A 22,996-nucleotide genomic window follows, 5' to 3' on the forward strand; every position below is an offset into this window, starting at 1 on the left:
CTTCCAGCTCTGGCTTGCCCCAAGTTGAATGGGGGAGATTCGTCAAAACCTGCGCAGAGAAAAAGCGGAGCAGTTGCCCGTAGCAACCGATCACATTGCTTCTTTTCATTTTTTATTTGCTACCTTTTTGAAACTGGAAGAAGCCATCTCATTGGATGCTTACGGGCAATGGGCCAACTTTTCCCCCAAAACAGGTTTTCGTAAATCTCCCCCCCCCCGATATTCGGGAAAGTGCCTTCCCAGGCTGGGCCAGAGGAGAAAGTGTAAAGAAACATCGCAACCTGTCTACAGCACCCGGTATTCCCAGGAGGTCAACCATCCCAGTACTGTCCGAGCCCGACCCTGCTTGGCTTCCGAGATCAGACGAGATCGGGCATACCCAGGGTGGTGTGGCCGGTAGACACTGGCTGGCCCCACTCTGTCGCACAAGCAGCTTTCCTCCAGGCCGCGGACCGTTGCGCAAAGGGCTGGACAGCAGGTAGCGCACCCCTGCGTACATTGCAGGTGAGCCCTGGGGACGTGCAGGGACTCAAGCTGATAGGACTGTAGGAGCATATCCCGTACTGTGACGTCACATAAACAACACAAGGGAGAAAGGCCATAAAAAAAGAAGAAAAGAAGCAAATGTGCAGCTAAGAAAGTGAATGTAAAAAAGGCATAGGGGAGACTGACCCCTGCTGGTTGAAGTGAGAAAAAGCAAAAAGCCTACAGCACCTGGTATTCCCAGGCGGTCTCCCATCCAAGTACTAACCAGGCCCGACCCTGCTTAGCTTCCGAGATCAGACGAGATCGGGCGTGTTCAGGGTGGTGTGGCCGTAGGCAGAGACGAGCCTCTCATTTGCAGCTCTTCTACTCTGCAGCCTGCCTGCCTGCCTGCCTGCCTGCCTGCCTGCCTGCCTGCTGCTCAGCACTGGGCCTGCTTCCTGCCCCCCTCCTTTCCACGCACTCAGCCCAGCTCCAAGGCTGCTTCAGCTCACTGGCTCTATGGCTTACGTACACAAACTGCTTTGCACAGGGAGCCCTTGCTCGGGCTGGCCCCTTCAGCCTCAGCCTGCTCAAAGCCTGGCCATTTCCTGGCTGGGCTGCTTTTAACTCTTATATTTACACATGCCTGGCTGCAGGGGCAATGAGCTTTTCTGGCCGGGACACGGAGCTGGATGGACGGATTGTGTGCTGACAGTAGCAAGCAGCAAACCGGCACACAGGCCTCTGCGGCTTCCAGCTCTGGCTTGCCCCAAGTTGAATGGGGGAGATTCGTCAAAACCTGCGCAGAGAAAAAGCGGAGCAGTTGCCCGTAGCAACCGATCACATTGCTTCTTTTCATTTTTTATTTGCTACCTTTTTGAAACTGGAAGAAGCCATCTCATTGGATGCTTACGGGCAATGGGCCAACTTTTCCCCCAAAACAGGTTTTCGTAAATCTCCCCCCCCCCGATATTCGGGAAAGTGCCTTCCCAGGCTGGGCCAGAGGAGAAAGTGTAAAGAAACATCGCAACCTGTCTACAGCACCCGGTATTCCCAGGAGGTCAACCATCCCAGTACTGTCCGAGCCCGACCCTGCTTGGCTTCCGAGATCAGACGAGATCGGGCGTGTTCAGGGTGGTGTGGCCGTAGGCAGAGACGAGCCTCTCATTTGCAGCTCTTCTACTCTGCAGCCTGCCTGCCTGCCTGCTGCTCAGCACTGGGCCTGCTTCCTGCCCCCCTCCTTTCCACGCACTCAGCCCAGCTCCAAGGCTGCTTCAGCTCACTGGCTCTATGGCTTACGTACACAAACTGCTTTGCACAGGGAGCCCTTGCTCGGGCTGGCCCCTTCAGCCTCAGCCTGCTCAAAGCCTGGCCATTTCCTGGCTGGGCTGCTTTTAACTCTTATATTTACACATGCCTGGCTGCAGGGGCAATGAGCTTTTCTGGCCGGGACACGGAGCTGGATGGACGGATTGTGTGCTGACAGTAGCAAGCAGCAAACCGGCACACAGGCCTCTGCGGCTTCCAGCTCTGGCTTGCCCCAAGTTGAATGGGGGAGATTCGTCAAAACCTGCGCAGAGAAAAAGCGGAGCAGTTGCCCGTAGCAACCGATCACATTGCTTCTTTTCATTTTTTATTTGCTACCTTTTTGAAACTGGAAGAAGCCATCTCATTGGATGCTTACGGGCAATGGGCCAACTTTTCCCCCAAAACAGGTTTTCGTAAATCTCCCCCCCCCCGATATTCGGGAAAGTGCCTTCCCAGGCTGGGCCAGAGGAGAAAGTGTAAAGAAACATCGCAACCTGTCTACAGCACCCGGTATTCCCAGGAGGTCAACCATCCCAGTACTGTCCGAGCCCGACCCTGCTTGGCTTCCGAGATCAGACGAGATCGGGCATACCCAGGGTGGTGTGGCCGGTAGACACTGGCTGGCCCCACTCTGTCGCACAAGCAGCTTTCCTCCAGGCCGCGGACCGTTGCGCAAAGGGCTGGACAGCAGGTAGCGCACCCCTGCGTACATTGCAGGTGAGCCCTGGGGACGTGCAGGGACTCAAGCTGATAGGACTGTAGGAGCATATCCCGTACTGTGACGTCACATAAACAACACAAGGGAGAAAGGCCATAAAAAAAGAAGAAAAGAAGCAAATGTGCAGCTAAGAAAGTGAATGTAAAAAAGGCATAGGGGAGACTGACCCCTGCTGGTTGAAGTGAGAAAAAGCAAAAAGCCTACAGCACCTGGTATTCCCAGGCGGTCTCCCATCCAAGTACTAACCAGGCCCGACCCTGCTTAGCTTCCGAGATCAGACGAGATCGGGCGTGTTCAGGGTGGTGTGGCCGTAGGCAGAGACGAGCCTCTCATTTGCAGCTCTTCTACTCTGCAGCCTGCCTGCCTGCCTGCTGCTCAGCACTGGGCCTGCTTCCTGCCCCCCTCCTTTCCACGCACTCAGCCCAGCTCCAAGGCTGCTTCAGCTCACTGGCTCTATGGCTTACGTACACAAACTGCTTTGCACAGGGAGCCCTTGCTCGGGCTGGCCCCTTCAGCCTCAGCCTGCTCAAAGCCTGGCCATTTCCTGGCTGGGCTGCTTTTAACTCTTATATTTACACATGCCTGGCTGCAGGGGCAATGAGCTTTTCTGGCCGGGACACGGAGCTGGATGGACGGATTGTGTGCTGACAGTAGCAAGCAGCAAACCGGCACACAGGCCTCTGCGGCTTCCAGCTCTGGCTTGCCCCAAGTTGAATGGGGGAGATTCGTCAAAACCTGCGCAGAGAAAAAGCGGAGCAGTTGCCCGTAGCAACCGATCACATTGCTTCTTTTCATTTTTTATTTGCTACCTTTTTGAAACTGGAAGAAGCCATCTCATTGGATGCTTACGGGCAATGGGCCAACTTTTCCCCCAAAACAGGTTTTCGTAAATCTCCCCCCCCCCCGATATTCGGGAAAGTGCCTTCCCAGGCTGGGCCAGAGGAGAAAGTGTAAAGAAACATCGCAACCTGTCTACAGCACCCGGTATTCCCAGGAGGTCAACCATCCCAGTACTGTCCGAGCCCGACCCTGCTTGGCTTCCGAGATCAGACGAGATCGGGCATACCCAGGGTGGTGTGGCCGGTAGACACTGGCTGGCCCCACTCTGTCGCACAAGCAGCTTTCCTCCAGGCCGCGGACCGTTGCGCAAAGGGCTGGACAGCAGGTAGCGCACCCCTGCGTACATTGCAGGTGAGCCCTGGGGACGTGCAGGGACTCAAGCTGATAGGACTGTAGGAGCATATCCCGTACTGTGACGTCACATAAACAACACAAGGGAGAAAGGCCATAAAAAAAGAAGAAAAGAAGCAAATGTGCAGCTAAGAAAGTGAATGTAAAAAAGGCATAGGGGAGACTGACCCCTGCTGGTTGAAGTGAGAAAAAGCAAAAAGCCTACAGCACCTGGTATTCCCAGGCGGTCTCCCATCCAAGTACTAACCAGGCCCGACCCTGCTTAGCTTCCGAGATCAGACGAGATCGGGCGTGTTCAGGGTGGTGTGGCCGTAGGCAGAGACGGGCCTCTCATTTGCAGGCAGAGACGGGCCTCTCATTTGCAGGCAGAGACGGGCCTCTCATTTGCAGGCAGAGACGGGCCTCTCATTTGCAGGCAGAGACGAGCCTCTCATTTGCAGGCAGAGACGAGCCTCTCATTTGCAGGCAGAGACGAGCCTCTCATTTGCAGGCAGAGATGAGCCTCTCATTTGCAGGCAGAGACGAGCCTCTCATTTGCAGCTCTTCTACTCTGCAGCCTGCCTGCCTGCCTGCCTGCTGCTCAGCACTGGGCCTGCTTCCTGCCCCCCTCCTTTCCACGCACTCAGCCCAGCTCCAAGGCTGCTTCAGCTCACTGGCTCTATGGCTTACGTACACAAACTGCTTTGCACAGGGAGCCCTTGCTCGGGCTGGCCCCTTCAGCCTCAGCCTGCTCAAAGCCTGGCCATTTCCTGGCTGGGCTGCTTTTAACTCTTATATTTACACATGCCTGGCTGCAGGGGCAATGAGCTTTTCTGGCCGGGACACGGAGCTGGATGGACGGATTGTGTGCTGACAGTAGCAAGCAGCAAACCGGCACACAGGCCTCTGCGGCTTCCAGCTCTGGCTTGCCCCAAGTTGAATGGGGGAGATTCGTCAAAACCTGCGCAGAGAAAAAGCGGAGCAGTTGCCCGTAGCAACCGATCACATTGCTTCTTTTCATTTTTTATTTGCTACCTTTTTGAAACTGGAAGAAGCCATCTCATTGGATGCTTACGGGCAATGGGCCAACTTTTCCCCCAAAACAGGTTTTCGTAAATCTCCCCCCCCCCGATATTCGGGAAAGTGCCTTCCCAGGCTGGGCCAGAGGAGAAAGTGTAAAGAAACATCGCATCCTGTCTACAGCACCCGGTATTCCCAGAAGGTCAACCATCCCAGTACTGTCCGAGCCCGACCCTGCTTGGCTTCCGAGATCAGACGAGATCGGGCGTGTTCAGGGTGGTGTGGCCGTAGGCAGAGACGAGCCTCTCATTTGCAGCTCTTCTACTCTGCAGCCTGCCTGCCTGCCTGCTGCTCAGCACTGGGCCTGCTTCCTGCCCCCCTCCTTTCCACGCACTCAGCCCAGCTCCAAGGCTGCTTCAGCTCACTGGCTCTATGGCTTACGTACACAAACTGCTTTGCACAGGGAGCCCTTGCTCGGGCTGGCCCCTTCAGCCTCAGCCTGCTCAAAGCCTGGCCATTTCCTGGCTGGGCTGCTTTTAACTCTTATATTTACACATGCCTGGCTGCAGGGGCAATGAGCTTTTCTGGCCGGGACACGGAGCTGGATGGACGGATTGTGTGCTGACAGTAGCAAGCAGCAAACCGGCACACAGGCCTCTGCGGCTTCCAGCTCTGGCTTGCCCCAAGTTGAATGGGGGAGATTCGTCAAAACCTGCGCAGAGAAAAAGCGGAGCAGTTGCCCGTAGCAACCGATCACATTGCTTCTTTTCATTTTTTATTTGCTACCTTTTTGAAACTGGAAGAAGCCATCTCATTGGATGCTTACGGGCAATGGGCCAACTTTTCCCCCAAAACAGGTTTTCGTAAATCTCCCCCCCCCCGATATTCGGGAAAGTGCCTTCCCAGGCTGGGCCAGAGGAGAAAGTGTAAAGAAACATCGCAACCTGTCTACAGCACCCGGTATTCCCAGGAGGTCAACCATCCCAGTACTGTCCGAGCCCGACCCTGCTTGGCTTCCGAGATCAGACGAGATCGGGCATACCCAGGGTGGTGTGGCCGGTAGACACTGGCTGGCCCCACTCTGTCGCACAAGCAGCTTTCCTCCAGGCCGCGGACCGTTGCGCAAAGGGCTGGACAGCAGGTAGCGCACCCCTGCGTACATTGCAGGTGAGCCCTGGGGACGTGCAGGGACTCAAGCTGATAGGACTGTAGGAGCATATCCCGTACTGTGACGTCACATAAACAACACAAGGGAGAAAGGCCATAAAAAAAGAAGAAAAGAAGCAAATGTGCAGCTAAGAAAGTGAATGTAAAAAAGGCATAGGGGAGACTGACCCCTGCTGGTTGAAGTGAGAAAAAGCAAAAAGCCTACAGCACCTGGTATTCCCAGGCGGTCTCCCATCCAAGTACTAACCAGGCCCGACCCTGCTTAGCTTCCGAGATCAGACGAGATCGGGCGTGTTCAGGGTGGTGTGGCCGTAGGCAGAGACGAGCCTCTCATTTGCAGCTCTTCTACTCTGCAGCCTGCCTGCCTGCCTGCTGCTCAGCACTGGGCCTGCTTCCTGCCCCCCTCCTTTCCACGCACTCAGCCCAGCTCCAAGGCTGCTTCAGCTCACTGGCTCTATGGCTTACGTACACAAACTGCTTTGCACAGGGAGCCCTTGCTCGGGCTGGCCCCTTCAGCCTCAGCCTGCTCAAAGCCTGGCCATTTCCTGGCTGGGCTGCTTTTAACTCTTATATTTACACATGCCTGGCTGCAGGGGCAATGAGCTTTTCTGGCCGGGACACGGAGCTGGATGGACGGATTGTGTGCTGACAGTAGCAAGCAGCAAACCGGCACACAGGCCTCTGCGGCTTCCAGCTCTGGCTTGCCCCAAGTTGAATGGGGGAGATTCGTCAAAACCTGCGCAGAGAAAAAGCGGAGCAGTTGCCCGTAGCAACCGATCACATTGCTTCTTTTCATTTTTTATTTGCTACCTTTTTGAAACTGGAAGAAGCCATCTCATTGGATGCTTACGGGCAATGGGCCAACTTTTCCCCCAAAACAGGTTTTCGTAAATCTCCCCCCCCCGATATTCGGGAAAGTGCCTTCCCAGGCTGGGCCAGAGGAGAAAGTGTAAAGAAACATCGCAACCTGTCTACAGCACCCGGTATTCCCAGGAGGTCAACCATCCCAGTACTGTCCGAGCCCGACCCTGCTTGGCTTCCGAGATCAGACGAGATCGGGCATACCCAGGGTGGTGTGGCCGGTAGACACTGGCTGGCCCCACTCTGTCGCACAAGCAGCTTTCCTCCAGGCCGCGGACCGTTGCGCAAAGGGCTGGACAGCAGGTAGCGCACCCCTGCGTACATTGCAGGTGAGCCCTGGGGACGTGCAGGGACTCAAGCTGATAGGACTGTAGGAGCATATCCCGTACTGTGACGTCACATAAACAACACAAGGGAGAAAGGCCATAAAAAAAGAAGAAAAGAAGCAAATGTGCAGCTAAGAAAGTGAATGTAAAAAAGGCATAGGGGAGACTGACCCCTGCTGGTTGAAGTGAGAAAAAGCAAAAAGCCTACAGCACCTGGTATTCCCAGGCGGTCTCCCATCCAAGTACTAACCAGGCCCGACCCTGCTTAGCTTCCGAGATCAGACGAGATCGGGCGTGTTCAGGGTGGTGTGGCCGTAGGCAGAGACGAGCCTCTCATTTGCAGCTCTTCTACTCTGCAGCCTGCCTGCCTGCTGCTCAGCACTGGGCCTGCTTTCCTGGCTGGGCTGCTTTTAACTCTTATATTTACACATGCCTGGCTGCAGGGGCAATGAGCTTTTCTGGCCGGGACACGGAGCTGGATGGACGGATTGTGTGCTGACAGTAGCAAGCAGCAAACCGGCACACAGGCCTCTGCGGCTTCCAGCTCTGGCTTGCCCCAAGTTGAATGGGGGAGATTCGTCAAAACCTGCGCAGAGAAAAAGCGGAGCAGTTGCCCGTAGCAACCGATCACATTGCTTCTTTTCATTTTTTATTTGCTACCTTTTTGAAACTGGAAGAAGCCATCTCATTGGATGCTTACGGGCAATGGGCCAACTTTTCCCCCAAAACAGGTTTTTGTAAATCTCCCCCCCCCCCCGATATTCGGGAAAGTGCCTTCCCAGGCTGGGCCAGAGGAGAAAGTGTAAAGAAACATCGCAACCTGTCTACAGCACCCGGTATTCCCAGGAGGTCAACCATCCCAGTACTGTCCGAGCCCGACCCTGCTTGGCTTCCGAGATCAGACGAGATCGGGCATACCCAGGGTGGTGTGGCCGGTAGACACTGGCTGGCCCCACTCTGTCGCACAAGCAGCTTTCCTCCAGGCCGCGGACCGTTGCGCAAAGGGCTGGACAGCAGGTAGCGCACCCCTGCGTACATTGCAGGTGAGCCCTGGGGACGTGCAGGGACTCAAGCTGATAGGACTGTAGGAGCATATCCCGTACTGTGACGTCACATAAACAACACAAGGGAGAAAGGCCATAAAAAAAGAAGAAAAGAAGCAAATGTGCAGCTAAGAAAGTGAATGTAAAAAAGGCATAGGGGAGACTGACCCCTGCTGGTTGAAGTGAGAAAAAGCAAAAAGCCTACAGCACCTGGTATTCCCAGGCGGTCTCCCATCCAAGTACTAACCAGGCCCGACCCTGCTTAGCTTCCGAGATCAGACGAGATCGGGCGTGTTCAGGGTGGTGTGGCCGTAGGCAGAGACGAGCCTCTCATTTGCAGCTCTTCTACTCTGCAGCCTGCCTGCCTGCTGCTCAGCACTGGGCCTGCTTCCTGCCCCCCTCCTTTCCACGCACTCAGCCCAGCTCCAAGGCTGCTTCAGCTCACTGGCTCTATGGCTTACGTACACAAACTGCTTTGCACAGGGAGCCCTTGCTCGGGCTGGCCCCTTCAGCCTCAGCCTGCTCAAAGCCTGGCCATTTCCTGGCTGGGCTGCTTTTAACTCTTATATTTACACATGCCTGGCTGCAGGGGCAATGAGCTTTTCTGGCCGGGACACGGAGCTGGATGGACGGATTGTGTGCTGACAGTAGCAAGCAGCAAACCGGCACACAGGCCTCTGCGGCTTCCAGCTCTGGCTTGCCCCAAGTTGAATGGGGGAGATTCGTCAAAACCTGCGCAGAGAAAAAGCGGAGCAGTTGCCCGTAGCAACCGATCACATTGCTTCTTTTCATTTTTTATTTGCTACCTTTTTGAAACTGGAAGAAGCCATCTCATTGGATGCTTACGGGCAATGGGCCAACTTTTCCCCCAAAACAGGTTTTTGTAAATCTCCCCCCCCCCCCGATATTCGGGAAAGTGCCTTCCCAGGCTGGGCCAGAGGAGAAAGTGTAAAGAAACATCGCAACCTGTCTACAGCACCCGGTATTCCCAGGAGGTCAACCATCCCAGTACTGTCCGAGCCCGACCCTGCTTGGCTTCCGAGATCAGACGAGATCGGGCATACCCAGGGTGGTGTGGCCGGTAGACACTGGCTGGCCCCACTCTGTCGCACAAGCAGCTTTCCTCCAGGCCGCGGACCGTTGCGCAAAGGGCTGGACAGCAGGTAGCGCACCCCTGCGTACATTGCAGGTGAGCCCTGGGGACGTGCAGGGACTCAAGCTGATAGGACTGTAGGAGCATATCCCGTACTGTGACGTCACATAAACAACACAAGGGAGAAAGGCCATAAAAAAAGAAGAAAAGAAGCAAATGTGCAGCTAAGAAAGTGAATGTAAAAAAGGCATAGGGGAGACTGACCCCTGCTGGTTGAAGTGAGAAAAAGCAAAAAGCCTACAGCACCTGGTATTCCCAGGCGGTCTCCCATCCAAGTACTAACCAGGCCCGACCCTGCTTAGCTTCCGAGATCAGACGAGATCGGGCGTGTTCAGGGTGGTGTGGCCGTAGGCAGAGACGAGCCTCTCATTTGCAGCTCTTCTACTCTGCAGCCTGCCTGCCTGCCTGCTGCTCAGCACTGGGCCTGCTTCCTGCCCCCCTCCTTTCCACGCACTCAGCCCAGCTCCAAGGCTGCTTCAGCTCACTGGCTCTATGGCTTACGTACACAAACTGCTTTGCACAGGGAGCCCTTGCTCGGGCTGGCCCCTTCAGCCTCAGCCTGCTCAAAGCCTGGCCATTTCCTGGCTGGGCTGCTTTTAACTCTTATATTTACACATGCCTGGCTGCAGGGGCAATGAGCTTTTCTGGCCGGGACACGGAGCTGGATGGACGGATTGTGTGCTGACAGTAGCAAGCAGCAAACCGGCACACAGGCCTCTGCGGCTTCCAGCTCTGGCTTGCCCCAAGTTGAATGGGGGAGATTCGTCAAAACCTGCGCAGAGAAAAAGCGGAGCAGTTGCCCGTAGCAACCGATCACATTGCTTCTTTTCATTTTTTATTTGCTACCTTTTTGAAACTGGAAGAAGCCATCTCATTGGATGCTTACGGGCAATGGGCCAACTTTTCCCCCAAAACAGGTTTTCGTAAATCTCCCCCCCCCCCCCCGATATTCGGGAAAGTGCCTTCCCAGGCTGGGCCAGAGGAGAAAGTGTAAAGAAACATCGCAACCTGTCTACAGCACCCGGTATTCCCAGGAGGTCAACCATCCCAGTACTGTCCGAGCCCGACCCTGCTTGGCTTCCGAGATCAGACGAGATCGGGCATACCCAGGGTGGTGTGGCCGGTAGACACTGGCTGGCCCCACTCTGTCGCACAAGCAGCTTTCCTCCAGGCCGCGGACCGTTGCGCAAAGGGCTGGACAGCAGGTAGCGCACCCCTGCGTACATTGCAGGTGAGCCCTGGGGACGTGCAGGGACTCAAGCTGATAGGACTGTAGGAGCATATCCCGTACTGTGACGTCACATAAACAACACAAGGGAGAAAGGCCATAAAAAAAGAAGAAAAGAAGCAAATGTGCAGCTAAGAAAGTGAATGTAAAAAAGGCATAGGGGAGACTGACCCCTGCTGGTTGAAGTGAGAAAAAGCAAAAAGCCTACAGCACCTGGTATTCCCAGGCGGTCTCCCATCCAAGTACTAACCAGGCCCGACCCTGCTTAGCTTCCGAGATCAGACGAGATCGGGCGTGTTCAGGGTGGTGTGGCCGTAGGCAGAGACGAGCCTCTCATTTGCAGCTCTTCTACTCTGCAGCCTGCCTGCCTGCCTGCTGCTCAGCACTGGGCCTGCTTCCTGCCCCCCTCCTTTCCACGCACTCAGCCCAGCTCCAAGGCTGCTTCAGCTCACTGGCTCTATGGCTTACGTACACAAACTGCTTTGCACAGGGAGCCCTTGCTCGGGCTGGCCCCTTCAGCCTCAGCCTGCTCAAAGCCTGGCCATTTCCTGGCTGGGCTGCTTTTAACTCTTATATTTACACATGCCTGGCTGCAGGGGCAATGAGCTTTTCTGGCCGGGACACGGAGCTGGATGGACGGATTGTGTGCTGACAGTAGCAAGCAGCAAACCGGCACACAGGCCTCTGCGGCTTCCAGCTCTGGCTTGCTCCAAGTTGAATGGGGGAGATTCGTCAAAACCTGCGCAGAGAAAAAGCGGAGCAGTTGCCCGTAGCAACCGATCACATTGCTTCTTTTCATTTTTTATTTGCTACCTTTTTGAAACTGGAAGAAGCCATCTCATTGGATGCTTACGGGCAATGGGCCAACTTTTCCCCCAAAACAGGTTTTCGTAAATCTCCCCCCCCCCCCGATATTCGGGAAAGTGCCTTCCCAGGCTGGGCCAGAGGAGAAAGTGTAAAGAAACATCGCAACCTGTCTACAGCACCCGGTATTCCCAGGAGGTCAACCATCCCAGTACTGTCCGAGCCCGACCCTGCTTGGCTTCCGAGATCAGACGAGATCGGGCATACCCAGGGTGGTGTGGCCGGTAGACACTGGCTGGCCCCACTCTGTCGCACAAGCAGCTTTCCTCCAGGCCGCGGACCGTTGCGCAAAGGGCTGGACAGCAGGTAGCGCACCCCTGCGTACATTGCAGGTGAGCCCTGGGGACGTGCAGGGACTCAAGCTGATAGGACTGTAGGAGCATATCCCGTACTGTGACGTCACATAAACAACACAAGGGAGAAAGGCCATAAAAAAAGAAGAAAAGAAGCAAATGTGCAGCTAAGAAAGTGAATGTAAAAAAGGCATAGGGGAGACTGACCCCTGCTGGTTGAAGTGAGAAAAAGCAAAAAGCCTACAGCACCTGGTATTCCCAGGCGGTCTCCCATCCAAGTACTAACCAGGCCCGACCCTGCTTAGCTTCCGAGATCAGACGAGATCGGGCGTGTTCAGGGTGGTGTGGCCGTAGGCAGAGACGAGCCTCTCATTTGCAGCTCTTCTACTCTGCAGCCTGCCTGCCTGCCTGCTGCTCAGCACTGGGCCTGCTTCCTGCCCCCCTCCTTTCCACGCACTCAGCCCAGCTCCAAGGCTGCTTCAGCTCACTGGCTCTATGGCTTACGTACACAAACTGCTTTGCACAGGGAGCCCTTGCTCGGGCTGGCCCCTTCAGCCTCAGCCTGCTCAAAGCCTGGCCATTTCCTGGCTGGGCTGCTTTTAACTCTTATATTTACACATGCCTGGCTGCAGGGGCAATGAGCTTTTCTGGCCGGGACATGGAGCTGGATGGACGGATTGTGTGCTGACAGTAGCAAGCAGCAAACCGGCACACAGGCCTCTGCGGCTTCCAGCTCTGGCTTGCCCCAAGTTGAATGGGGGAGATTCGTCAAAACCTGCGCAGAGAAAAAGCGGAGCAGTTGCCCGTAGCAACCGATCACATTGCTTCTTTTCATTTTTTATTAGCTACCTTTTTGAAACTGGAAGAAGCCATCTCATTGGATGCTTACGGGCAATGGGCCAACTTTTCCCCCAAAACAGGTTTTCGTAAATCTCGCCCCCCCCCCCCCGGATATTCGGGAAAGTGCCTTCCCAGGCTGGGCCAGAGGAGAAAGTGTAAAGAAACATCGCAACCTGTCTACAGCACCCGGTATTCCCAGGAGGTCAACCATCCCAGTACTGTCCGAGCCCGACCCTGCTTGGCTTCCGAGATCAGACGAGATCGGGCATACCCAGGGTGGTGTGGCCGGTAGACACTGGCTGGCCCCACTCTGTCGCACAAGCAGCTTTCCTCCAGGCCGCGGACCGTTGCGCAAAGGGCTGGACAGCAGGTAGCGCACCCCTGCGTACATTGCAGGTGAGCCCTGGGGACGTGCAGGGACTCAAGCTGATAGGACTGTAGGAGCATATCCCGTACTGTGACGTCACATAAACAACACAAGGGAGAAAGGCCATAAAAAAAGAAGAAAAGAAGCAAATGTGCAGCTAAGAAAGTGAATGTAAAAAAGGCATAGGGGAGACTGACCCCTGCTGGTTGAAGTGAGAAAAAGCAAAAAGCCTACAGCACCTGGTATTCCCAGGCGGTCTCCCATCCAAGTACTAACCAGGCCCGACCCTGCTTAGCTTCCGAGATCAGACGAGATCGGGCGTGTTCAGGGTGGTGTGGCCGTAGGCAGAGACGAGCCTCTCATTTGCAGCTCTTCTACTCTGCAGCCTGCCTGCCTGCTGCTCAGCACTGGGCCTGCTTCCTGCCCCCCTCCTTTCCACGCACTCAGCCCAGCTCCAAGGCTGCTTCAGCTCACTGGCTCTATGGCTTACGTACACAAACTGCTTTGCACAGGGAGCCCTTGCTCGGGCTGGCCCCTTCAGCCTCAGCCTGCTCAAAGCCTGGCCATTTCCTGGCTGGGCTGCTTTTAACTCTTATATTTACACATGCCTGGCTGCAGGGGCAATGAGCTTTTCTGGCCGGGACACGGAGCTGGATGGACGGATTGTGTGCTGACAGTAGCAAGCAGCAAACCGGCACACAGGCCTCTGCGGCTTCCAGCTCTGGCTTGCCCCAAGTTGAATGGGGGAGATTCGTCAAAACCTGCGCAGAGAAAAAGCGGAGCAGTTGCCCGTAGCAACCGATCACATTGCTTCTTTTCATTTTTTATTTGCTACCTTTTTGAAACTGGAAGAAGCCATCTCATTGGATGCTTACGGGCAATGGGCCAACTTTTCCCCCAAAACAGGTTTTCGTAAATCTCCCCCCCCCCCCGATATTCGGGAAAGTGCCTTCCCAGGCTGGGCCAGAGGAGAAAGTGTAAAGAAACATCGCAACCTGTCTACAGCACCCGGTATTCCCAGGAGGTCAACCATCCCAGTACTGTCCGAGCCCGACCCTGCTTGGCTTCCGAGATCAGACGAGATCGGGCATACCCAGGGTGGTGTGGCCGGTAGACACTGGCTGGCCCCACTCTGTCGCACAAGCAGCTTTCCTCCAGGCCGCGGACCGTTGCGCAAAGGGCTGGACAGCAGGTAGCGCACCCCTGCGTACATTGCAGGTGAGCCCTGGGGACGTGCAGGGACTCAAGCTGATAGGACTGTAGGAGCATATCCCGTACTGTGACGTCACATAAACAACACAAGGGAGAAAGGCCATAAAAAAAGAAGAAAAGAAGCAAATGTGCAGCTAAGAAAGTGAATGTAAAAAAGGCATAGGGGAGACTGACCCCTGCTGGTTGAAGTGAGAAAAAGCAAAAAGCCTACAGCACCTGGTATTCCCAGGCGGTCTCCCATCCAAGTACTAACCAGGCCCGACCCTGCTTAGCTTCCGAGATCAGACGAGATCGGGCGTGTTCAGGGTGGTGTGGCCGTAGGCAGAGACGAGCCTCTCATTTGCAGCTCTTCTACTCTGCAGCCTGCCTGCCTGCCTGCCTGCTGCTCAGCACTGGGCCTGCTTCCTGCCCCCCTCCTTTCCACGCACTCAGCCCAGCTCCAAGGCTGCTTCAGCTCACTGGCTCTATGGCTTACGTACACAAACTGCTTTGCACAGGGAGCCCTTGCTCGGGCTGGCCCCTTCAGCCTCAGCCTGCTCAAAGCCTGGCCATTTCCTGGCTGGGCTGCTTTTAACTCTTATATTTACACATGCCTGGCTGCAGGGGCAATGAGCTTTTCTGGCCGGGACACGGAGCTGGATGGACGGATTGTGTGCTGACAGTAGCAAGCAGCAAACCGGCACACAGGCCTCTGCGGCTTCCAGCTCTGGCTTGCCCCAAGTTGAATGGGGGAGATTCGTCAAAACCTGCGCAGAGAAAAAGCGGAGCAGTTGCCCGTAGCAACCGATCACATTGCTTCTTTTCATTTTTTATTTGCTACCTTTTTGAAACTGGAAGAAGCCATCTCATTGGATGCTTACGGGCAATGGGCCAACTTTTCCCCCAAAACAGGTTTTTGTAAATCTCCCCCCCCCCCCGATATTCGGGAAAGTGCCTTCCCAGGCTGGGCCAGAGGAGAAAGTGTAAAGAAACATCGCAACCTGTCTACAGCACCCGGTATTCCCAGGAGGTCAACCATCCCAGTACTGTCCGAGCCCGACCCTGCTTGGCTTCCGAGATCAGACGAGATCGGGCATACCCAGGGTGGTGTGGCCGGTAGACACTGGCTGGCCCCACTCTGTCGCACAAGCAGCTTTCCTCCAGGCCGCGGACCGTTGCGCAAAGGGCTGGACAGCAGGTAGCGCACCCCTGCGTACATTGCAGGTGAGCCCTGGGGACGTGCAGGGACTCAAGCTGATAGGACTGTAGGAGCATATCCCGTACTGTGACGTCACATAAACAACACAAGGGAGAAAGGCCATAAAAAAAGAAGAAAAGAAGCAAATGTGCAGCTAAGAAAGTGAATGTAAAAAAGGCATAGGGGAGACTGACCCCTGCTGGTTGAAGTGAGAAAAAGCAAAAAGCCTACAGCACCTGGTATTCCCAGGCGGTCTCCCATCCAAGTACTAACCAGGCCCGACCCTGCTTAGCTTCCGAGATCAGACGAGATCGGGCGTGTTCAGGGTGGTGTGGCCGTAGGCAGAGACGAGCCTCTCATTTGCAGCTCTTCTACTCTGCAGCCTGCCTGCCTGCCTGCTGCTCAGCACTGGGCCTGCTTCCTGCCCCCCTCCTTTCCACGCACTCAGCCCAGCTCCAAGGCTGCTTCAGCTCACTGGCTCTATGGCTTACGTACACAAACTGCTTTGCACAGGGAGCCCTTGCTCGGGCTGGCCCCTTCAGCCTCAGCCTGCTCAAAGCCTGGCCATTTCCTGGCTGGGCTGCTTTTAACTCTTATATTTACACATGCCTGGCTGCAGGGGCAATGAGCTTTTCTGGCCGGGACACGGAGCTGGATGGACGGATTGTGTGCTGACAGTAGCAAGCAGCAAACCGGCACACAGGCCTCTGCGGCTTCCAGCTCTGGCTTGCCCCAAGTTGAATGGGGGAGATTCGTCAAAACCTGCGCAGAGAAAAAGCGGAGCAGTTGCCCGTAGCAACCGATCACATTGCTTCTTTTCATTTTTTATTTGCTACCTTTTTGAAACTGGAAGAAGCCATCTCATTGGATGCTTACGGGCAATGGGCCAACTTTTCCCCCAAAACAGGTTTTCGTAAATCTCCCCCCCCCCCCCGATATTCGGGAAAGTGCCTTCCCAGGCTGGGCCAGAGGAGAAAGTGTAAAGAAACATCGCAACCTGTCTACAGCACCCGGTATTCCCAGGAGGTCAACCATCCCAGTACTGTCCGAGCCCGACCCTGCTTGGCTTCCGAGATCAGACGAGATCGGGCATACCCAGGGTGGTGTGGCCGGTAGACACTGGCTGGCCCCACTCTGTCGCACAAGCAGCTTTCCTCCAGGCCGCGGACCGTTGCGCAAAGGGCTGGACAGCAGGTAGCGCACCCCTGCGTACATTGCAGGTGAGCCCTGGGGACGTGCAGGGACTCAAGCTGATAGGACTGTAGGAGCATATCCCGTACTGTGACGTCACATAAACAACACAAGGGAGAAAGGCCATAAAAAAAGAAGAAAAGAAGCAAATGTGCAGCTAAGAAAGTGAATGTAAAAAAGGCATAGGGGAGACTGACCCCTGCTGGTTGAAGTGAGAAAAAGCAAAAAGCCTACAGCACCTGGTATTCCCAGGCGGTCTCCCATCCAAGTACTAACCAGGCCCGACCCTGCTTAGCTTCCGAGATCAGACGAGATCGGGCGTGTTCAGGGTGGTGTGGCCGTAGGCAGAGACGAGCCTCTCATTTGCAGCTCTTCTACTCTGCAGCCTGCCTGCCTGCCTGCTGCTCAGCACTGGGCCTGCTTCCTGCCCCCCTCCTTTCCACGCACTCAGCCCAGCTCCAAGGCTGCTTCAGCTCACTGGCTCTATGGCTTACGTACACAAACTGCTTTGCACAGGGAGCCCTTGCTCGGGCTGGCCCCTTCAGCCTCAGCCTGCTCAAAGCCTGGCCATTTCCTGGCTGGGCTGCTTTTAACTCTTATATTTACACATGCCTGGCTGCAGGGGCAATGAGCTTTTCTGGCCGGGACACGGAGCTGGATGGACGGATTGTGTGCTGACAGTAGCAAGCAGCAAACCGGCACACAGGCCTCTGCGGCTTCCAGCTCTGGCTTGCCCCAAGTTGAATGGGGGAGATTCGTCAAAACCTGCGCAGAGAAAAAGCGGAGCAGTTGCCCGTAGCAACCGATCACATTGCTTCTTTTCATTTTTTATTTGCTACCTTTTTGAAACTGGAAGAAGCCATCTCATTGGATGCTTACGGGCAATGGGCCAACTTTTCCCCCAAAACAGGTTTTCGTAAATCTCCCCCCCCCCCCCGATATTCGGGAAAGTGCCTTCCCAGGCTGGGCCAGAGGAGAAAGTGTAAAGAAACATCGCAACCTGTCTACAGCACCCGGTATTCCCAGGAGGTCAACCATCCCAGTACTGTCCGAGCCCGACCCTGCTTGGCTTCCGAGATCAGACGAGATCGGGCATACCCAGGGTGGTGTGGCCGGTAGACACTGGCTGGCCCCACTCTGTCGCACAAGCAGCTTTCCTCCAGGCCGCGGACCGTTGCGCAAAGGGCTGGACAGCAGGTAGCGCACCCCTGCGTACATTGCAGGTGAGCCCTGGGGACGTGCAGGGACTCAAGCTGATAGGACTGTAGGAGCATATCCCGTACTGTGACGTCACATAAACAACACAAGGGAGAAAGGCCATAAAAAAAGAAGAAAAGAAGCAAATGTGCAGCTAAGAAAGTGAATGTAAAAAAGGCATAGGGGAGACTGACCCCTGCTGGTTGAAGTGAGAAAAAGCAAAAAGCCTACAGCACCTGGTATTCCCAGGCGGTCTCCCATCCAAGTACTAACCAGGCCCGACCCTGCTTAGCTTCCGAGATCAGACGAGATCGGGCGTGTTCAGGGTGGTGTGGCCGTAGGCAGAGACGAGCCTCTCATTTGCAGCTCTTCTACTCTGCAGCCTGCCTGCCTGCCTGCTGCTCAGCACTGGGCCTGCTTCCTGCCCCCCTCCTTTCCACGCACTCAGCCCAGCTCCAAGGCTGCTTCAGCTCACTGGCTCTATGGCTTACGTACACAAACTGCTTTGCACAGGGAGCCCTTGCTCGGGCTGGCCCCTTCAGCCTCAGCCTGCTCAAAGCCTGGCCATTTCCTGGCTGGGCTGCTTTTAACTCTTATATTTACACATGCCTGGCTGCAGGGGCAATGAGCTTTTCTGGCCGGGACATGGAGCTGGATGGACGGATTGTGTGCTGACAGTAGCAAGCAGCAAACCGGCACACAGGCCTCTGCGGCTTCCAGCTCTGGCTTGCCCCAAGTTGAATGGGGGAGATTCGTCAAAACCTGCGCAGAGAAAAAGCGGAGCAGTTGCCCGTAGCAACCGATCACATTGCTTCTTTTCATTTTTTATTAGCTACCTTTTTGAAAATGGAAGAAGCCATCTCATTGGATGCTTACGGGCAATGGGCCAACTTTTCCCCCAAAACAGGTTTTCGTAAATCTCCCCCCCCCCCCCGATATTCGGGAAAGTGCCTTCCCAGGCTGGGCCAGAGGAGAAAGTGTAAAGAAACATCGCAACCTGTCTACAGCACCCGGTATTCCCAGGAGGTCAACCATCCCAGTACTGTCCGAGCCCGACCCTGCTTGGCTTCCGAGATCAGACGAGATCGGGCATACCCAGGGTGGTGTGGCCGGTAGACACTGGCTGGCCCCACTCTGTCGCACAAGCAGCTTTCCTCCAGGCCGCGGACCGTTGCGCAAAGGGCTGGACAGCAGGTAGCGCACCCCTGCGTACATTGCAGGTGAGCCCTGGGGACGTGCAGGGACTCAAGCTGATAGGACTGTAGGAGCATATCCCGTACTGTGACGTCACATAAACAACACAAGGGAGAAAGGCCATAAAAAAAGAAGAAAAGAAGCAAATGTGCAGCTAAGAAAGTGAATGTAAAAAAGGCATAGGGGAGACTGACCCCTGCTGGTTGAAGTGAGAAAAAGCAAAAAGCCTACAGCACCTGGTATTCCCAGGCGGTCTCCCATCCAAGTACTAACCAGGCCCGACCCTGCTTAGCTTCCGAGATCAGACGAGATCGGGCGTGTTCAGGGTGGTGTGGCCGTAGGCAGAGACGAGCCTCTCATTTGCAGCTCTTCTACTCTGCAGCCTGCCTGCCTGCCTGCTGCTCAGCACTGGGCCTGCTTCCTGCCCCCCTCCTTTCCACGCACTCAGCCCAGCTCCAAGGCTGCTTCAGCTCACTGGCTCTATGGCTTACGTACACAAACTGCTTTGCACAGGGAGCCCTTGCTCGGGCTGGCCCCTTCAGCCTCAGCCTGCTCAAAGCCTGGCCATTTCCTGGCTGGGCTGCTTTTAACTCTTATATTTACACATGCCTGGCTGCAGGGGCAATGAGCTTTTCTGGCCGGGACATGGAGCTGGATGGACGGATTGTGTGCTGACAGTAGCAAGCAGCAAACCGGCACACAGGCCTCTGCGGCTTCCAGCTCTGGCTTGCCCCAAGTTGAATGGGGGAGATTCGTCAAAACCTGCGCAGAGAAAAAGCGGAGCAGTTGCCCGTAGCAACCGATCACATTGCTTCTTTTCATTTTTTATTAGCTACCTTTTTGAAAATGGAAGAAGCCATCTCATTGGATGCTTACGGGCAATGGGCCAACTTTTCCCCCAAAACAGGTTTTCGTAAATCTCCCCCCCCCCCCCCGATATTCGGGAAAGTGCCTTCCCAGGCTGGGCCAGAGGAGAAAGTGTAAAGAAACATCGCAACCTGTCTACAGCACCCGGTATTCCCAGGAGGTCAACCATCCCAGTACTGTCCGAGCCCGACCCTGCTTGGCTTCCGAGATCAGACGAGATCGGGCATACCCAGGGTGGTGTGGCCGTAGACACTGGCTGGCCCCACTCTGTCGCACAAGCAGCTTTCCTCCAGGCCGCGGACCGTTGCGCAAAGGGCTGGACAGCAGGTAGCGCACCCCTGCGTACATTGCAGGTGAGCCCTGGGGACGTGCAGGGACTCAAGCTGATAGGACTGTAGGAGCATATCCCGTACTGTGACGTCACATAAACAACACAAGGGAGAAAGGCCATAAAAAAAGAAGAAAAGAAGCAAATGTGCAGCTAAGAAAGTGAATGTAAAAAAGGCATAGGGGAGACTGACCCCTGCTGGTTGAAGTGAGAAAAAGCAAAAAGCCTACAGCACCTGGTATTCCCAGGCGGTCTCCCATCCAAGTACTAACCAGGCCCGACCCTGCTTAGCTTCCGAGATCAGACGAGATCGGGCGTGTTCAGGGTGGTGTGGCCGTAGGCAGAGACGAGCCTCTCATTTGCAGCTCTTCTACTCTGCAGCCTGCCTGCCTGCCTGCTGCTCAGCACTGGGCCTGCTTCCTGCCCCCCTCCTTTCCACGCACTCAGCCCAGCTCCAAGGCTGCTTCAGCTCACTGGCTCTATGGCTTACGTACACAAACTGCTTTGCACAGGGAGCCCTTGCTCGGGCTGGCCCCTTCAGCCTCAGCCTGCTCAAAGCCTGGCCATTTCCTGGCTGGGCTGCTTTTAACTCTTATATTTACACATGCCTGGCTGCAGGGGCAATGAGCTTTTCTGGCCGGGACACGGAGCTGGATGGACGGATTGTGTGCTGACAGTAGCAAGCAGCAAACCGGCACACAGGCCTCTGCGGCTTCCAGCTCTGGCTTGCCCCAAGTTGAATGGGGGAGATTCGTCAAAACCTGCGCAGAGAAAAAGCGGAGCAGTTGCCCGTAGCAACCGATCACATTGCTTCTTTTCATTTTTTATTTGCTACCTTTTTGAAACTGGAAGAAGCCATCTCATTGGATGCTTACGGGCAATGGGCCAACTTTTCCCCCAAAACAGGTTTTCGTAAATCTCCCCCCCCCCCCCCCCCCGATATTCGGGAAAGTGCCTTCCCAGGCTGGGCCAGAGGAGAAAGTGTAAAGAAACATCGCAACCTGTCTACAGCACCCGGTATTCCCAGGAGGTCAACCATCCCAGTACTGTCCGAGCCCGACCCTGCTTGGCTTCCGAGATCAGACGAGATCGGGCATACCCAGGGTGGTGTGGCCGGTAGACACTGGCTGGCCCCACTCTGTCGCACAAGCAGCTTTCCTCCAGGCCGCGGACCGTTGCGCAAAGGGCTGGACAGCAGGTAGCGCACCCCTGCGTACATTGCAGGTGAGCCCTGGGGACGTGCAGGGACTCAAGCTGATAGGACTGTAGGAGCATATCCCGTACTGTGACGTCACATAAACAACACAAGGGAGAAAGGCCATAAAAAAAGAAGAAAAGAAGCAAATGTGCAGCTAAGAAAGTGAATGTAAAAAAGGCATAGGGGAGACTGACCCCTGCTGGTTGAAGTGAGAAAAAGCAAAAAGCCTACAGCACCTGGTATTCCCAGGCGGTCTCCCATCCAAGTACTAACCAGGCCCGACCCTGCTTAGCTTCCGAGATCAGACGAGATCGGGCGTGTTCAGGGTGGTGTGGCCGTAGGCAGAGACGAGCCTCTCATTTGCAGCTCTTCTACTCTGCAGCCTGCCTGCCTGCTGCTCAGCACTGGGCCTGCTTCCTGCCCCCCTCCTTTCCACGCACTCAGCCCAGCTCCAAGGCTGCTTCAGCTCACTGGCTCTATGGCTTACGTACACAAACTGCTTTGCACAGGGAGCCCTTGCTCGGGCTGGCCCCTTCAGCCTCAGCCTGCTCAAAGCCTGGCCATTTCCTGGCTGGGCTGCTTTTAACTCTTATATTTACACATGCCTGGCTGCAGGGGCAATGAGCTTTTCTGGCCGGGACATGGAGCTGGATGGACGGATTGTGTGCTGACAGTAGCAAGCAGCAAACCGGCACACAGGCCTCTGCGGCTTCCAGCTCTGGCTTGCCCCAAGTTGAATGGAGGAGATTCGTCAAAACCTGCGCAGAGAAAAAGCGGAGCAGTTGCCCGTAGCAACCGATCACATTGCTTCTTTTCATTTTTTATTAGCTACCTTTTTGAAAATGGAAGAAGCCATCTCATTGGATGCTTACGGGCAATGGGCCAACTTTTCCCCCAAAACAGGTTTTCGTAAATCTCCCCCCCCCCGATATTCGGGAAAGTGCCTTCCCAGGCTGGGCCAGAGGAGAAAGTGTAAAGAAACATCGCAACCTGTCTACAGCACCCGGTATTCCCAGGAGGTCAACCATCCCAGTACTGTCCGAGCCCGACCCTGCTTGGCTTCCGAGATCAGACGAGATCGGGCATACCCAGGGTGGTGTGGCCGGTAGACACTGGCTGGCCCCACTCTGTCGCACAAGCAGCTTTCCTCCAGGCCGCGGACCGTTGCGCAAAGGGCTGGACAGCAGGTAGCGCACCCCTGCGTACATTGCAGGTGAGCCCTGGGGACGTGCAGGGACTCAAGCTGATAGGACTGTAGGAGCATATCCCGTACTGTGACGTCACATAAACAACACAAGGGAGAAAGGCCATAAAGCTACCTTTTTGAAAATGGAAGAAGCCATCTCATTGGATGCTTACGGGCAATGGGCCAACTTTTCCCCCAAAACAGGTTTTCGTAAATCTCCCCCCCCCCCCGATATTCGGGAAAGTGCCTTCCCAGGCTGGGCCAGAGGAGAAAGTGTAAAGAAACATCGCAACCTGTCTACAGCACCCGGTATTCCCAGGAGGTCAACCATCCCAGTACTGTCCGAGCCCGACCCTGCTTGGCTTCCGAGATCAGACGAGATCGGGCATACCCAGGGTGGTGTGGCCGGTAGACACTGGCTGGCCCCACTCTGTCGCACAAGCAGCTTTCCTCCAGGCCGCGGACCGTTGCGCAAAGGGCTGGACAGCAGGTAGCGCACCCCTGCGTACATTGCAGGTGAGCCCTGGGGACGTGCAGGGACTCAAGCTGATAGGACTGTAGGAGCATATCCCGTACTGTGACGTCACATAAACAACACAAGGGAGAAAGGCCATAAAAAAAGA

The 22,996-nt window shown here is 55.3% G+C and overlaps 20 non-coding genes and 18 pseudogenes across 20 annotated transcripts; all 38 read right to left on the reverse strand.

The window, feature by feature from the left end:
- Window positions 1-282: 282 nt before the first annotated feature.
- Window positions 283-402, reverse strand: LOC130338635 (5S ribosomal RNA; annotated as a pseudogene).
- A 300-nt stretch (window positions 403-702) lies between these two features.
- LOC130338407 (5S ribosomal RNA) lies at window positions 703-821 on the reverse strand. The gene has a single exon (XR_008879102.1). It is a non-coding gene; the product is annotated as a 5S ribosomal RNA (ribosomal RNA).
- Window positions 822-1,497: 676 nt separating this feature from the next.
- LOC130338571 (5S ribosomal RNA) lies at window positions 1,498-1,616 on the reverse strand. The gene has a single exon (XR_008879250.1). It is a non-coding gene; the product is annotated as a 5S ribosomal RNA (ribosomal RNA).
- Window positions 1,617-2,268: 652 nt separating this feature from the next.
- LOC130338636 (5S ribosomal RNA) lies at window positions 2,269-2,388 on the reverse strand (annotated as a pseudogene).
- Window positions 2,389-2,688: 300 nt separating this feature from the next.
- LOC130338408 (5S ribosomal RNA) lies at window positions 2,689-2,807 on the reverse strand. Its single transcript, XR_008879103.1, has one exon. It is a non-coding gene; the product is annotated as a 5S ribosomal RNA (ribosomal RNA).
- Window positions 2,808-3,460: 653 nt separating this feature from the next.
- On the reverse strand, window positions 3,461-3,580 carry LOC130338637 (5S ribosomal RNA; annotated as a pseudogene).
- Window positions 3,581-3,880: 300 nt separating this feature from the next.
- LOC130338409 (5S ribosomal RNA) lies at window positions 3,881-3,999 on the reverse strand. The gene has a single exon (XR_008879104.1). It is a non-coding gene; the product is annotated as a 5S ribosomal RNA (ribosomal RNA).
- An 856-nt stretch (window positions 4,000-4,855) lies between these two features.
- On the reverse strand, window positions 4,856-4,974 carry LOC130338576 (5S ribosomal RNA). The gene has a single exon (XR_008879255.1). It is a non-coding gene; the product is annotated as a 5S ribosomal RNA (ribosomal RNA).
- Window positions 4,975-5,626: 652 nt separating this feature from the next.
- Window positions 5,627-5,746, reverse strand: LOC130338638 (5S ribosomal RNA; annotated as a pseudogene).
- Window positions 5,747-6,046: 300 nt separating this feature from the next.
- LOC130338410 (5S ribosomal RNA) lies at window positions 6,047-6,165 on the reverse strand. Its single transcript, XR_008879105.1, has one exon. It is a non-coding gene; the product is annotated as a 5S ribosomal RNA (ribosomal RNA).
- Window positions 6,166-6,816: 651 nt separating this feature from the next.
- Window positions 6,817-6,936, reverse strand: LOC130338639 (5S ribosomal RNA; annotated as a pseudogene).
- A 300-nt stretch (window positions 6,937-7,236) lies between these two features.
- On the reverse strand, window positions 7,237-7,355 carry LOC130338412 (5S ribosomal RNA). Its single transcript, XR_008879106.1, has one exon. It is a non-coding gene; the product is annotated as a 5S ribosomal RNA (ribosomal RNA).
- Window positions 7,356-7,856: 501 nt separating this feature from the next.
- LOC130338640 (5S ribosomal RNA) lies at window positions 7,857-7,976 on the reverse strand (annotated as a pseudogene).
- Window positions 7,977-8,276: 300 nt separating this feature from the next.
- Window positions 8,277-8,395, reverse strand: LOC130338414 (5S ribosomal RNA). Its single transcript, XR_008879108.1, has one exon. It is a non-coding gene; the product is annotated as a 5S ribosomal RNA (ribosomal RNA).
- Window positions 8,396-9,045: 650 nt separating this feature from the next.
- Window positions 9,046-9,165, reverse strand: LOC130338641 (5S ribosomal RNA; annotated as a pseudogene).
- A 300-nt stretch (window positions 9,166-9,465) lies between these two features.
- LOC130338415 (5S ribosomal RNA) lies at window positions 9,466-9,584 on the reverse strand. The gene has a single exon (XR_008879109.1). It is a non-coding gene; the product is annotated as a 5S ribosomal RNA (ribosomal RNA).
- A 656-nt stretch (window positions 9,585-10,240) lies between these two features.
- Window positions 10,241-10,360, reverse strand: LOC130338642 (5S ribosomal RNA; annotated as a pseudogene).
- A 300-nt stretch (window positions 10,361-10,660) lies between these two features.
- On the reverse strand, window positions 10,661-10,779 carry LOC130338416 (5S ribosomal RNA). The gene has a single exon (XR_008879110.1). It is a non-coding gene; the product is annotated as a 5S ribosomal RNA (ribosomal RNA).
- A 654-nt stretch (window positions 10,780-11,433) lies between these two features.
- Window positions 11,434-11,553, reverse strand: LOC130338644 (5S ribosomal RNA; annotated as a pseudogene).
- A 300-nt stretch (window positions 11,554-11,853) lies between these two features.
- Window positions 11,854-11,972, reverse strand: LOC130338417 (5S ribosomal RNA). The gene has a single exon (XR_008879111.1). It is a non-coding gene; the product is annotated as a 5S ribosomal RNA (ribosomal RNA).
- Window positions 11,973-12,630: 658 nt separating this feature from the next.
- On the reverse strand, window positions 12,631-12,750 carry LOC130338645 (5S ribosomal RNA; annotated as a pseudogene).
- A 300-nt stretch (window positions 12,751-13,050) lies between these two features.
- LOC130338418 (5S ribosomal RNA) lies at window positions 13,051-13,169 on the reverse strand. The gene has a single exon (XR_008879112.1). It is a non-coding gene; the product is annotated as a 5S ribosomal RNA (ribosomal RNA).
- A 650-nt stretch (window positions 13,170-13,819) lies between these two features.
- Window positions 13,820-13,939, reverse strand: LOC130338647 (5S ribosomal RNA; annotated as a pseudogene).
- Window positions 13,940-14,239: 300 nt separating this feature from the next.
- Window positions 14,240-14,358, reverse strand: LOC130338419 (5S ribosomal RNA). The gene has a single exon (XR_008879113.1). It is a non-coding gene; the product is annotated as a 5S ribosomal RNA (ribosomal RNA).
- A 658-nt stretch (window positions 14,359-15,016) lies between these two features.
- LOC130338648 (5S ribosomal RNA) lies at window positions 15,017-15,136 on the reverse strand (annotated as a pseudogene).
- Window positions 15,137-15,436: 300 nt separating this feature from the next.
- LOC130338420 (5S ribosomal RNA) lies at window positions 15,437-15,555 on the reverse strand. The gene has a single exon (XR_008879114.1). It is a non-coding gene; the product is annotated as a 5S ribosomal RNA (ribosomal RNA).
- Window positions 15,556-16,210: 655 nt separating this feature from the next.
- Window positions 16,211-16,330, reverse strand: LOC130338649 (5S ribosomal RNA; annotated as a pseudogene).
- Window positions 16,331-16,630: 300 nt separating this feature from the next.
- Window positions 16,631-16,749, reverse strand: LOC130338421 (5S ribosomal RNA). Its single transcript, XR_008879115.1, has one exon. It is a non-coding gene; the product is annotated as a 5S ribosomal RNA (ribosomal RNA).
- Window positions 16,750-17,404: 655 nt separating this feature from the next.
- On the reverse strand, window positions 17,405-17,524 carry LOC130338650 (5S ribosomal RNA; annotated as a pseudogene).
- A 300-nt stretch (window positions 17,525-17,824) lies between these two features.
- On the reverse strand, window positions 17,825-17,943 carry LOC130338423 (5S ribosomal RNA). Its single transcript, XR_008879116.1, has one exon. It is a non-coding gene; the product is annotated as a 5S ribosomal RNA (ribosomal RNA).
- Window positions 17,944-18,598: 655 nt separating this feature from the next.
- On the reverse strand, window positions 18,599-18,718 carry LOC130338651 (5S ribosomal RNA; annotated as a pseudogene).
- Window positions 18,719-19,018: 300 nt separating this feature from the next.
- Window positions 19,019-19,137, reverse strand: LOC130338424 (5S ribosomal RNA). The gene has a single exon (XR_008879117.1). It is a non-coding gene; the product is annotated as a 5S ribosomal RNA (ribosomal RNA).
- Window positions 19,138-19,793: 656 nt separating this feature from the next.
- On the reverse strand, window positions 19,794-19,912 carry LOC130338578 (5S ribosomal RNA). Its single transcript, XR_008879256.1, has one exon. It is a non-coding gene; the product is annotated as a 5S ribosomal RNA (ribosomal RNA).
- A 300-nt stretch (window positions 19,913-20,212) lies between these two features.
- LOC130338426 (5S ribosomal RNA) lies at window positions 20,213-20,331 on the reverse strand. The gene has a single exon (XR_008879119.1). It is a non-coding gene; the product is annotated as a 5S ribosomal RNA (ribosomal RNA).
- A 660-nt stretch (window positions 20,332-20,991) lies between these two features.
- On the reverse strand, window positions 20,992-21,111 carry LOC130338652 (5S ribosomal RNA; annotated as a pseudogene).
- Window positions 21,112-21,411: 300 nt separating this feature from the next.
- Window positions 21,412-21,530, reverse strand: LOC130338427 (5S ribosomal RNA). The gene has a single exon (XR_008879120.1). It is a non-coding gene; the product is annotated as a 5S ribosomal RNA (ribosomal RNA).
- A 648-nt stretch (window positions 21,531-22,178) lies between these two features.
- LOC130338653 (5S ribosomal RNA) lies at window positions 22,179-22,298 on the reverse strand (annotated as a pseudogene).
- Window positions 22,299-22,667: 369 nt separating this feature from the next.
- On the reverse strand, window positions 22,668-22,787 carry LOC130338655 (5S ribosomal RNA; annotated as a pseudogene).
- Window positions 22,788-22,996: the final 209 nt, after the last annotated feature.

Source organism: Hyla sarda, unplaced genomic scaffold, assembly GCF_029499605.1.
Source record: "Hyla sarda isolate aHylSar1 unplaced genomic scaffold, aHylSar1.hap1 scaffold_523, whole genome shotgun sequence".
NCBI classification, from domain to species: Eukaryota; Metazoa; Chordata; class Amphibia; order Anura; family Hylidae; genus Hyla; species Hyla sarda.